Source organism: Capsicum annuum, chromosome 11 (assembly GCF_002878395.1).
Source record: "Capsicum annuum cultivar UCD-10X-F1 chromosome 11, UCD10Xv1.1, whole genome shotgun sequence".
Taxonomy (NCBI): domain Eukaryota; kingdom Viridiplantae; phylum Streptophyta; class Magnoliopsida; order Solanales; family Solanaceae; genus Capsicum; species Capsicum annuum.
This window is the reverse complement of record NC_061121.1, coordinates 235,178,879-235,190,894: the sequence shown is the minus strand read 5'-3', so window position 1 is coordinate 235,190,894 and position 12,016 is coordinate 235,178,879. Positions and strand designations below refer to the sequence as shown.

The 12,016-nt window shown below is 32.2% G+C and overlaps 1 long non-coding RNA gene across 1 annotated transcript; it reads left to right on the top strand.

Moving 5' to 3' along the window:
* Positions 1 to 4,806: 4,806 nt before the first annotated feature.
* On the top strand, positions 4,807 to 5,276 carry LOC124888761. The gene is made up of 2 exons (XR_007047613.1): positions 4,807 to 4,882; positions 5,242 to 5,276. It is a non-coding gene; the product is annotated as an uncharacterized LOC124888761 (long non-coding RNA).
* The last annotated feature ends 6,740 nt before the right edge of the window (positions 5,277 to 12,016 follow it).

The following is a 12,016-nucleotide window of genomic DNA, read 5'->3' as shown; positions in this document are numbered from 1 at the left end:
TGTTTAGAATGAAATAACTGGCAATACCAAACACAACAACCATCTTTGTTGTTGTATAATTATGACATTTGTCGGTTGAATATGCCTTCAAAGTGGGTGGCCCTTTTGGACACCGATGATACTTTATGCAGAACGGTCTCTACAACCGTGTAATCTTTTAATAGTGTGGCAACCCTTTGGGTACCTATATCATTTGTTGCATGTGGAATGATAAAGAACACAAGATTTCAGTGGAATTAGCATCAGTTCCTAGATTATGTTTTTCTATTTCCACGAGATAGAACTTCCATAGTTCCATTGTTGCTGACTTCTTTTGTTCAGGCCAGTAGCCAGTGGCAGAAAGTTCAGGACCGCTTGGAAACTGATGAAAGATGCTCCCACCTTGAGAAAATCAATCGCTTGGAGATTTTCCAGGTACTACTCATTTTTCTAATATATCATAAATAACTTTTTCCAAAGATCTCATTTGTACGCCTCAGTTTTAAAGTTATGTTGCAACCTTTTCTATTTTAGGAATATATATGTGATTTAGAGGGTGAAGAGGAGGAGCAAAGGAAACTGCGGATGGTATATTGCTTATTAGACTAGGGGGTTAAAATTAAATTTATGTTTGGAGACTTTGATTTATCTCTTTCTCACTGGGCATACACCGTTGATTCAAATAGGAAGAATTAAGGAAAGCTGAACATAAAAATCATGATGAGTTCTGAAAACTGATGGAAGAACATGTTTCTGTGGGAATACTTAATGCAAAAACTAACTGGCGTGATTATTGCATCAAAGTTAGTTTTTCTTTCTTGTGTTAAGTGAGTGATTACCTTCATGAGTTCCCTTTTTGTCTTTTTGAATTTTTCATCCAATAATTTCCTTTTTTATTTTGTGCTTGCAGATTAAAGATTTTGCTGCATATCTTGCTGTCTCATCAAATACTTCAGGATCAACAGCAAAAGACTTATTTACAGATGTTATGGATGAGCTAGAGAAATAGGTGAAATAGGTTGCTAATAGGAGTATTGAATTGTGTAAACTACATTTGTTACACTAAGCCATATTTATAGACTTTAGACTACAATCCCTTTTCATTTGCTTTCACTTAATAAAGGTCTGAATCTGAATGGTTAAGATGTCAGCCCATTAAGTGCTTTTTAAAAAAAAAAAAGATTTAACCTGTTAATACATCTTAATGAATCAAATGTTAAACAAAGTCTGAAAATCATTTAGATCCTCACTAAAAAGTTCAATTCATTAGGTAAAAAAGGAAGTTAGTGCATTACTATGTGGGAATATACTGGGTTTGTTGTTGTTGTTGTTGTAGTGCATTAAAGAATAGAACATACTTGGTAGGATAAAAGCATGAGATTGAGATTTGAGAGTTACCCCTCTGCTTGCTTTTTTTTTAAAAAAAAGCACATATTTGGTTGAGATAAAAACAATGACCGGTTGTTCCTATTAAACATCTGTGTTGTTTCTCTTTATGCCTATTAGTTTCCTCTTTTTTTTATTTACTAGATAGTAGGTATTTAGGTTGATAGGAATGGTATTGTCGTAAATTTTTAGTTAGGGGTACCATACTTTTAATGTATTATAGATATAGATGATTCTTTCAATCTAGCCAAGCTGTATTAAATGCTACTTCACGGACAATTGTAGTTGACTTCTCCTCCGTTGAATGCTGTTAATGGTTATATTACCTAAATTGTTATAGTTTCTCGAGCAGAACAACTCTGAGAAGTGATCATCAAACTTCCATGTTTTCACGTAGTTTCTTTGACTTTCGAGGACTCCTTTAAAGTATCACACAACCACACTATTGTGTTTCAGCTAAGACTGCATTTGTTCTTATTAATATTCAGACATTTGAATCATTTTGAATGCACATCTGAATGGTTAAGATATTGTCTCTAGATCTGAAAACTAAAAGATTAAGGTTGGGTGTTTCTCAATATCTGAATGTGCAAAATTTATTTATTTCTAAATATAATATAATTATATATTAGAAATTTTTTTAATTTAATGCAATTAAATTATTATTTGATTAAAAAAACATTTATGTTTGTTAGTGATAGTGGAGATGGTTTGTAATGGTGGTGGTGGTTGTAATAAATTAATTGATATTAGTGATTAGCAATGTCGGTGATGATAGTTGTGATAGTAGAGATAGATGGCATTGTAGTAACTGTCATGATATTAGCGATTGGTAGTGGTGGTGGTGGTTATGATGTGAAGTTGGTTAATGTTAGTAGTTGGAGGTGTTGATCGTGGTGATGGAAAAATCTATGCATGATGGTTGATGATGTATTGGTAGTCGTTAGAGATGCTGTTAGCTGTGATGATGGAATGGTTGTTAGTACAAATGCTATAGTGAGTGTAGCGGATGGTGGTGATAGAGGTGGTGACGCCGGTGACAGTGGTGGTGATGGTGTCCGAAGAATGTGTGGAAGTTGATGATGTGTTAGTGGTTGTTAGCGATGTGTGTAAGTTGATGATGTGTTGGTGGTTTTTAGTGGTAGTGCTAGTTCTAATAGATGAGTTGGTTGGTAGAAGGGATCGACCGGTAGTAGTTGATGGTGGCAGCGTTGGCGGTAGGGGTGTTATGGATCAATATGGGTCGGTTATTGGTCAAAACCATAACCAAACCAACTTAATCAGTTTTTAAATTTCTAAAACCAAACTAAACCAAACAAAAAAATAACCATCGGTTTGGTTCCTATCGGTTTAGTTTGGTTTGATTTGGGTTTTTTGGTTTATAACTTTAGTTAATGATAAAAGTTGAAAATTTTTAAAAACAAATCCAATCTAACACATGAGATGTCAACCGAGTGTTGTATCTCAATCTTGAAACTATGATGTCAACTGAGTGTTATACGTTGGTAAAACCATGATAACACCATATGAACGCTTTTAAAAAAAATATTTAAAAACTATATTTAATAGAATGATATGATAAACCCCCAAAAGGTGAACACATAAACTTCTTGTGCAACAAGGTTCAAAAGAAAGTTAAAATTAGTGATTGTATATAGTCTAATGAATTTTAGCTGTAAATTTCAATATATAACAAGATATTATTTTCACAATTAGTATCATTTGTCATTCAAAATATGAAATTCATTTAGAATCTCATAATGTATTGTCAACTAGATGAAGACATATGACTGAATGTGTTACGACTAAAGTTAAATCATGATTAAAATATAAAATGTAACAAATATTTAGATTACATTTATGAAAAACATATAAATAATTATAATATACATGTATATCAATTCGGTTTGGTTATTTTGTCGGTTGTTTAAGAGTAAAACCAAACCAAACTAGTATCGGTTTTTTAAAATTCAAATACAAACCAAACCTAACCAAATATAGGTTTTTTTAATCGGTTTGGTTTGGATCGCGGTTTAGTTTGGTTAAAAAACCAAACCGTGAACACCCCTAGTTGGCGGTGGATATAATTAGAATAATGGAAGTGGTAGGTGTGGTAGCGGCTGGCAGTGTAGTTGGTAGTGATGTTGGTTGTGATGGTGGAAGTGGTTGGTGGTGGTGACAGGTGATTGTGGATAGAGTGGTGGTGAATTTTATCCTACACAAGAATATTTGTAAATGATATTTGGACTTGGTTCCACATCTGAATGATTAAGACCTACTCAGACCTATTAAGAGCTAGAATCCTAATAAAAACAAATGCACTTCATGGTTTGAGGTTTGAACAGGTTTATAAATCTAATAAGTGCAAACAAATGAGACCTAAAAGTAGTTTGTCTGGTCAAGTTTCGACCATGTTTTGTCCATTTGTACCACACCCCAGTTTTGATTTCACTTTGGATGATATCGTGCAACTTAAAACCCAATTCAAAATATATTGTGTTGTCAACCATATAAATTGGACTAAATAAACTTAGTGCCAGAATTTGCCTCTGAAGAGGTAGTTGAGATGCAATAAAAGTAAAGGCTTAGAAAAGATTAGCCTCGGAAAAAGTTCCAGAGAGCATCTCTGTTTCTCTAAATAAAGTTGCATCTCCTTCACTATATTTTTTTACCGTAATACACACTTGCAACTGACTAAACGATATATTGTTTCATCCTCTGCCCTTTTTGAAAAGAATTGAAGTTGAATGATCTAACTTTATTAGCACTTATCTCCTTGCTTGATGAAAGAGGGAGTTTACCTGGTATCCTAGCATGGTAATGATCATGTTCGTACTCTTATTCAATGATTGAATTTGGTAATGTTTTCTTGAGTTAGGCTCTTGCTATGGGATGGTGAGAGTTATACATAAATTCAGATGCTGAAAATCTTTTCTTTTTCCCTTATAAGATAAAGATATCAACTTCTATCTTTAAATTTTGTATTACTGTTTGTGTGCATAAATTATTCTTATTTAGTAAATATAACGAAAGCGCTGTTAACAGAGATGCTATCCATTTTTATTTATTCACTTTTTTTCTATTATCCAAACAGGGGTGCTAGATTTTTCCTTCAATTTAACCTGATCAGTGCAATTAAGTTTATGTGTCAAGTGTCTTCTGATATTGTAGATGACTTTGAACAAGTGGAGAAATGTTGGTATTCATGAAAGAAATTTCATCCCCATCACCTTTCTTGTAATTTATAGACTTTATGGTAACTCAAATTCATGGACAAGGCTCCATTTGGTATCCTATTTTTGTTACTGATAAGCATTCTGAATTTGTGTTACTTGTATGTTGCTTCAGTAACTTGATGGCAAGTCACAAATTAAATTGGATTGACATCAGCCTAATATTTTGGCTGAGCCGTCTCTACTTTCAAATTGGATTGACATCAGACTGTTCACTTGATGATTTTAAGGTTGCAATCGCCAAGTATATTAGCTCTCCACCAATGTCAGATACCAACTTAAAGGTCTAATTATGGCTAAGCACTCTATACTATTTCACATTGACCCATGTTAAATTGAATGTTTTGAAAATTGAAGTACCTCATTCACTAAATGGATTTCTACGTATTTGTCCCCTTTTTGTCTTTGGGACAGGTCCTGCATAAGATGAGTGGATTGAGTGCAAAAGCATTAGTAGTACTTCCATGTTATGTTTCACTGGAAGTCGGTCAGTTTGTGATTGCTAAATTGGCAACTCGTAGGTAATCAACTGTGGTTAGTGGCATTTTCCTTTAGAATCAACTGTGGTTGCTAAACTTTATGTTCTACGCGTTTGGGCTTGCCTGGTCATCAAATATTGAATGTGCATATTTTATCTGCATAGTTTGTCTTTGAGGAGTTACTGGAAAGGGCCAGGGAGAAAGAAGAAAAAAAAGCTAAAAAGCGTAAACGTCTAGCAGATAAGTTCTATGAACTTCTTCATGCATCAAAAGTATAGTAAACAGTTTACAATCTCTCACATTACAATAGATAGGATCCCATGATATTTCCTTTAAACCATAATCTATTTGTTTGCTGTGGTTGCAGGAAATTACTGCATCATCAAAATGGGAGGACTGCAAATCTCTCTTCGGAGATAGGCAAGTAGCTTCTTTTGATTTTATTGATCTATAATTAGTAACACGATTGCAAGGACCATTGGAGAATGATAATTGATATTATTTTCAAGGACCAACTCCTTCAATATTCTAAACTCAGTAATTCACATAGTTCTAGAATGTTCCTTAGAATAATAGCTGTGTTTAATGATTTGTTGTTTTATATTCCTCAAGATTTAGGTAGGCTATTTCTTTATAGTATTAGCATGAATTACCGTTTTGCTAAGTGATTTTTAATGTTGAACTTATCCCTCTAGAAATTGGTTGATGTCAATTATTAGTTGTTCCAACACTCGGCGTTTAATAGCTCTAGCAGTTAGTTTTTAAATTTCTGACATTTGTGATTGTTTTAGTTTTTTAATTTCTGGCATTTGTAATTGTTTCACGGTTCTGATGAAGTATGTTGCTAAATCTCTAGTTTCAATTTGTCTAGCCTATTTGGCTATAAAATGAAATGCTCTGGATTTTTACAGAATAATGGGTGATGAGGGCTTGCTGCTTGAAATATTTAACAAATTTGTTAATGAACTAAAAGAGAAGGAGCGCAAGCGTCATGAGCATAAGGTACTTGAATTACTACAAATCCTTATTCTTCTGCTACTTTCGGGTGGGGGTAGTAGATGTGTGGATGTGATTGTGGTTGATATTGTTTTGCGGAAATTTTGAATTTTTGAGAGTCGCCACTTAATTTTGAAAAGGAATTAAGAAACCTTTAGAGAGTTACTGCAAACGATTCAAAATAGAAAAAACATTTTAAGTTAGAGATTCTAGATAAGCGGTTCCTATTAACGTTTTAGGAAGGTATTAGGCACCTAAAATGTCCGCTAACTTGCGGTTATCCGGACTGTTTGAAAAACGTCTTTTGATTAACTTTGAAAAAGTTTATTTTTTGAAAAGAAAAGTGATTTTAGGAATATTTTGGTGTTTATGCAAAACCAATTTTTTAGCGACTTGACTAAGGATTTTACTAGGTTCGCAAAACACACGTAAAACAAGTAAGCAAACAGAAAAAAGGGAAACGGGAGAAGTAGTGATTTAGGATTTTAAGCCCAAACCGTCGACCCTGTCCTAATCTAGTTAGGTTTTTGACCCATCTTTCCCCTGTCTTAATTTTATGTTTTCGAGCCCTTTTTGGCTCGAGTCTCGCTCCACCTATTTTAAATTTACAACTTTGGCTTCGAGGCCCAAATGAATAAATAAATAAGTCACTAAATAAATAAAAATATAAATAAGTAAATAAATAAATTAATAAAGAAGAAATAACGAGATTTTCAAGTCCCCTTTGCCGCTTCAAAGATGGAACTTTAACCCATTCTTCTTTCGATTCCTCGTATCCATACGCCATGTGATGGATTCTTGGATTTTCTTTTGGGCTTAACTCAGAAGGATAGGCCTCATTGGCCCATTTATAAAATGCAAAGAGAGAAGGGGACCATTTGAACTCCAAGGAGGGTGCATGCAAAGAAAGGAATGAAGAAATTAACATACGTCCAAGATTTTAACAATTAATAAGCTATAGCATTCCTGCTTCATTCAAATACACTCATACACAGGTAAAAATGCCATAGGAGAAAAAGTCTATAATGTTTGAAGAAAATGTTCATAATCAATTAAAGAAATTTCAACTACAGGAGGAAATAAAGCTTCAACAAGAAATTCTTATGGTCTTTAGCGAAATAAGGAAAATAATTTATCACTTTAATGCCACAAAAGGACCCAATTAAGCATGTCACAAAAAAGAGTTACAGCTCCTGGATCATACTACATAAATGATGGATCACAAGCAACATTCAAATTCCAGAATGCCAAACATACAAAATTAAAGACTTAATCACTTTTGGCAAGGAATACGATAGCTGAAACTTCAAGAAAAGCAAGGCTGAAATCTTAATGCCTTCTTTACCACTGGGCTAACAAACAAATGAGATTCAAACACTACATAAACCCAATTTTAGGTAATTTAATCATGAGACAAGATGCCACAACTTATATGCGAACAAGAAAAGCAAGAAAGGAAAGAAACATTAGCCCGTCAAACTTTAATTTGTTCTTATGAGTCAATTACAGCAAATTGAATTAGATATGAAGAAAACATAATTCAGCCCTATGGTACACTCTCATATTTTAAAATAAACTTTAGAATCAAATGAGACTATTGTACATTGAGAATGGCAAGTCGGAAGAAAATAACATTCGAGTTCTTATTTGTAACAATTTCCTGCATTTGAGCGAAAAAGATATGCGAGCAGGCTGCCTAATATCTATTCTTTGAACATTTTTTCGAATTTCAAAAATACGTACAGATTTTATTCTCCTACTCTATGAACTACAAAGCAACATCGAATATGAGACCAGCAAAATAGTTTCTAAAGTCGAAGCATTAAACCTAACTAGTAACATTCAGACAGAATAAAATGAGAGAGATCAAGCATGAATGACAGCTAATCAAACACGGGCAAGAATCAGTTTTTTAGTAGAACAATATATCAAACACGAAAATCCTATGCCTTCCAGGCCTCTATAGCAGTCATTCCCAGCAAACAGAAGTGGAAGCACGATGAAGAAAATGATAACCATAACAAAATTAAAAAGAAAGGTGTATTTACCTCTTTCAGGCCAGCAAAATGGGATAACGAGCTGACGATAGGATTCCGACCACCAAAAAACTCACAACTGCTTCGACAGTTCAGATGCACCTCCTAAGAATGTATGTTTCTTAGGCGTAAAAAGAATATTTTTCCCTCTGAGAGCCCCCCTTTCTAACCCCTTTTTTGTGTATTTCTGAATTTTTGAAGATTTTTGCTAACCCCAAATTTTCAACCCAAAACTTTTGAACTCACTTTGCCTCTAAAATTTTGAACTCCAAAGAGAAAGAAGAGGAGAACCCATAAAGGAAAGAAGAGGCCGGTGAAAAAAATTCCAAAATCCCAAAAAAAAATCCTTTTTCTTGCTCTAAAGGGAGCTACTTATAGAAGGGGATTGAGGGTTCATTTTTGAAATTCAAAAGATCCAGACCCTAACGAACTATACCTCTATTTTGATTTTCTTAAACAGAATTCCAAAAAGTGGCCAATATAAATTGGTGGAAAGGGAATAATCTTCATAAGCCAATGAAAATACTCCACCTATGTACGAATTCGTAAACCTCTATTCGAGAATTTTTGGATTTGAATGTTGGATGAGACACCTAAATGTGTTTCTAGAAAATTCTCGGTATCTTCTCGTATGGATTAGCGTGGAACGCGCGTGATCATAAAGAGAAAAAAGAAAACGGGTTGGATTCGGGTGCTGCATCTTATTTGAAGTCATCCGCACCTGTGGTTTTGATTTGAGATTTTCATCCTCTCGGATGCTCTCGACAATGCTTCAAGAAAAAATTATTCGTGCTAAACATATTTCACGAAAGAGGTATGTAGTCTTTTACTATATCTCCACGTGAGTTATGGCCTAAAAAGTGGAGTCATATCCTCATGTACCTATTTGGAATGAAATAGCTGGCAATACCAAACACAACAACCCTCTTGGTTGTTGATAATTATGATATTTGTCGGTTGAATATGTCTTCAAAGTGGGTGGCCCTTTTGGACACCGGCGATACTTTATGCAGAACGGTCAATACAACCATGTAATCTTATACTGGTGTGGCAACCCTTTGGGTACCTATATCATTTGTTCCATGTGGAATGATAACCTCTCCGATTATAGCCGATGATCGATTTATAAATTTCCTTTAAATTATTAATCTTTGGATAATCTTATGCATTATTTGATGTTGGATACGAGGCGACTTATAGATATCCTTTTTATTTCTAGCTTTTAGGTAATCCTACACATTATCCGACTTTGAATAAGAGATGGCTTACAGATATCCCTCCAATCGCTAGCTTTCAGGTGTTCCTGCACATCATCCGACCTTAGATACAATATGACTTATAGATAATCCCTCAAATTGTTAGTCTTTGGGTAATCCTGCACATAATCGATCTTGGATATGACACGGCTTATAGAGAACCCTTGGACGTATCAATTTGATAATCTTGCATATTCTTCGGTAAGGATTTAGTTGCAACTTATGGATAACCTTTGAACTATCGATTTTTGGGTGATCTTGCACACTATCTGGTTAGGATGTTGTTGTGGTTTACGGATGACCTACAGGCTATCAACTCATAGGTGATCTGGCACACTATCATATTTTAAATAATATGACTTATAGATGACCCTCAAATTGTTAATTTCTAGGAAATCTTATATATCATTCATCTTTAGATAACGACTTAAAGGCATCCCTTCAAATCGTGTGCTCTCGATGCATTCAGATGCTGATTCATAAAATGATAAGATATCCTCGACACCAGCGTTTATGTCTTGCGTGTCAACAGACATAAAATGATGATGATATCCTCGACGCTAGCTTTGTGTCTTGCGTGTCACTAGATATATTGAATGTTGATGATATTCTCGACGCCAGCATTATGTCTTGCACGTCAACAGATATATTAAATGCTGATGATATCATAGTAAGGAAAAAATTTGGGATGACTTTACCTTTATATGGGCGACCCCATAGCACGAATGACAGTATGTTAGTTGTATTCCCACATAGTGGGGTCTGGGGAGGTTAGTGTATGCAGATCATATCACTACTCAGGTGAAGTGGAGAGGATATTTTCGATAGACTCCCAGCTTAGGATAATAATAATATACCAAATATAAAAGATAAATGCATATAAACTAATATGATACGCAAAATAAAACTAACAATATAACAAATATCAAAGAAAATGTATATAAATTAGTACCGTATGAAAAAATAGTCAATCTACCAAGAAGTGTCGGCTTTGTGTTGGGTGGTTGGTAGTCAAGAAAGTGTCAACTTTCCCAAAAAGAAAAAACCCAATAAAGAAAGAAGTCCCTCTACTTTCACCATTGATTCAATGCTATTTTTAATACGTAGAATCAAATACTGCATAAGAAAATAGAAGCATAATTAATGCAAATTTTATTAATATTCCATATTTTATATTATTTTTATGAAATAATATTTTATATTATTTTTATAAGAAAATACTCTAATTAATTTTGTTGAAATTATCTATCTATATAATAAAGGAGGATAGTCTAGCCTAAAACTAAGACAGGTGTCATATTGAGAACTACCTATTTGAATTTTTACAACCAAAAACCATCATTTCATAACAAAAAGCTATTTTGTTGATTATTTAGATATTTAATATTATTTCATATTTTATATTTAATAAATTACATTTCATGTGTTTTTAATAATCGTATTATAAGAAAATAAATATGAATGATTTGATTACACTTGATTAAAAGAAATATTAAAAGAAAAAATTATTTAAGAGAATAACCAATTAATAAATAGTAACTGATCAATTTATATAGAAAATATTGTAATCATTCTAAATAAAAAAATATTAAAAAAAGGTGTCATCCCTCAAAATAATTAAGTTTGATCTATTTTTGTAAACAAATAAATGAATGAATAAAAGAAAATCCATAATTAGGAAAAAAATAATTGTTACCTTATTTGAAACTAGAAATTAGTTAATATTGACAATTACTTTAATAAAATAATATATGGAAAGATTTGTAATTGATATGCATATATTGGTAAGAAAACAACGAACGTTGACTATTACTTTAGCTATAAATATATTTTAAAATTTAGTTACAACATTAAATTTAAGGAACTTGAGTCTGCATATTATGATCATAAAATTGATTCTAATTAATTGAAATTAATTATTTGATTGTATAGTTTTATTACAACAATTTCGTACATCATTTATTTAATAAAATTACATATAATTAATTGATTGATTTTGTGCAATCTACTATAGTTTTACTAATTCAAATGAAATGATTTTTAAATGATAAGTTTGTATTATAAAAATAAAGGTGATTATTGTATGACTTTAGCATTTCTTATGTATTAAAAAAGATTTATACACAAAAAATACCATCCCTCAAAACAATTAAATTTAAAATATTTTAGTGAAATAATCAAAGATTGAATATAAGAAAATCCGTAATTAAGAAAAGAAATAATTTTCACCTTATTTTAGTTTTTAGAAAATTGTAAAGATAATTAAATAATCAAATTGTAAATTGATAAGAAATTTTTGAGAAATAAATCAGTAATTAGGAAAAGAAATAATCGTTACCTTTTTAAATTCTTCCCAAAATTATGAAGGTAATTAATATAAATTCGATATAACCAAACTATAAGAATATGTGAAATTCATGGGATTAAATTTTTGAAATTATAAAAGTAATTAATATCAATTGTTTCCATATTTGAGTCCTTTATGTAATTGTAGATTAATTAAATCTAATCATTCTATAAAATTAGGATAGATTTATGGTTAATAAATATATAATATTAATAATAATTTTATTGTTATCAAATTAATTAGATCAACTGAGATAGAAATCAGTTAATATTGATAATTATTTTCATAAAAAATATATGTAAAG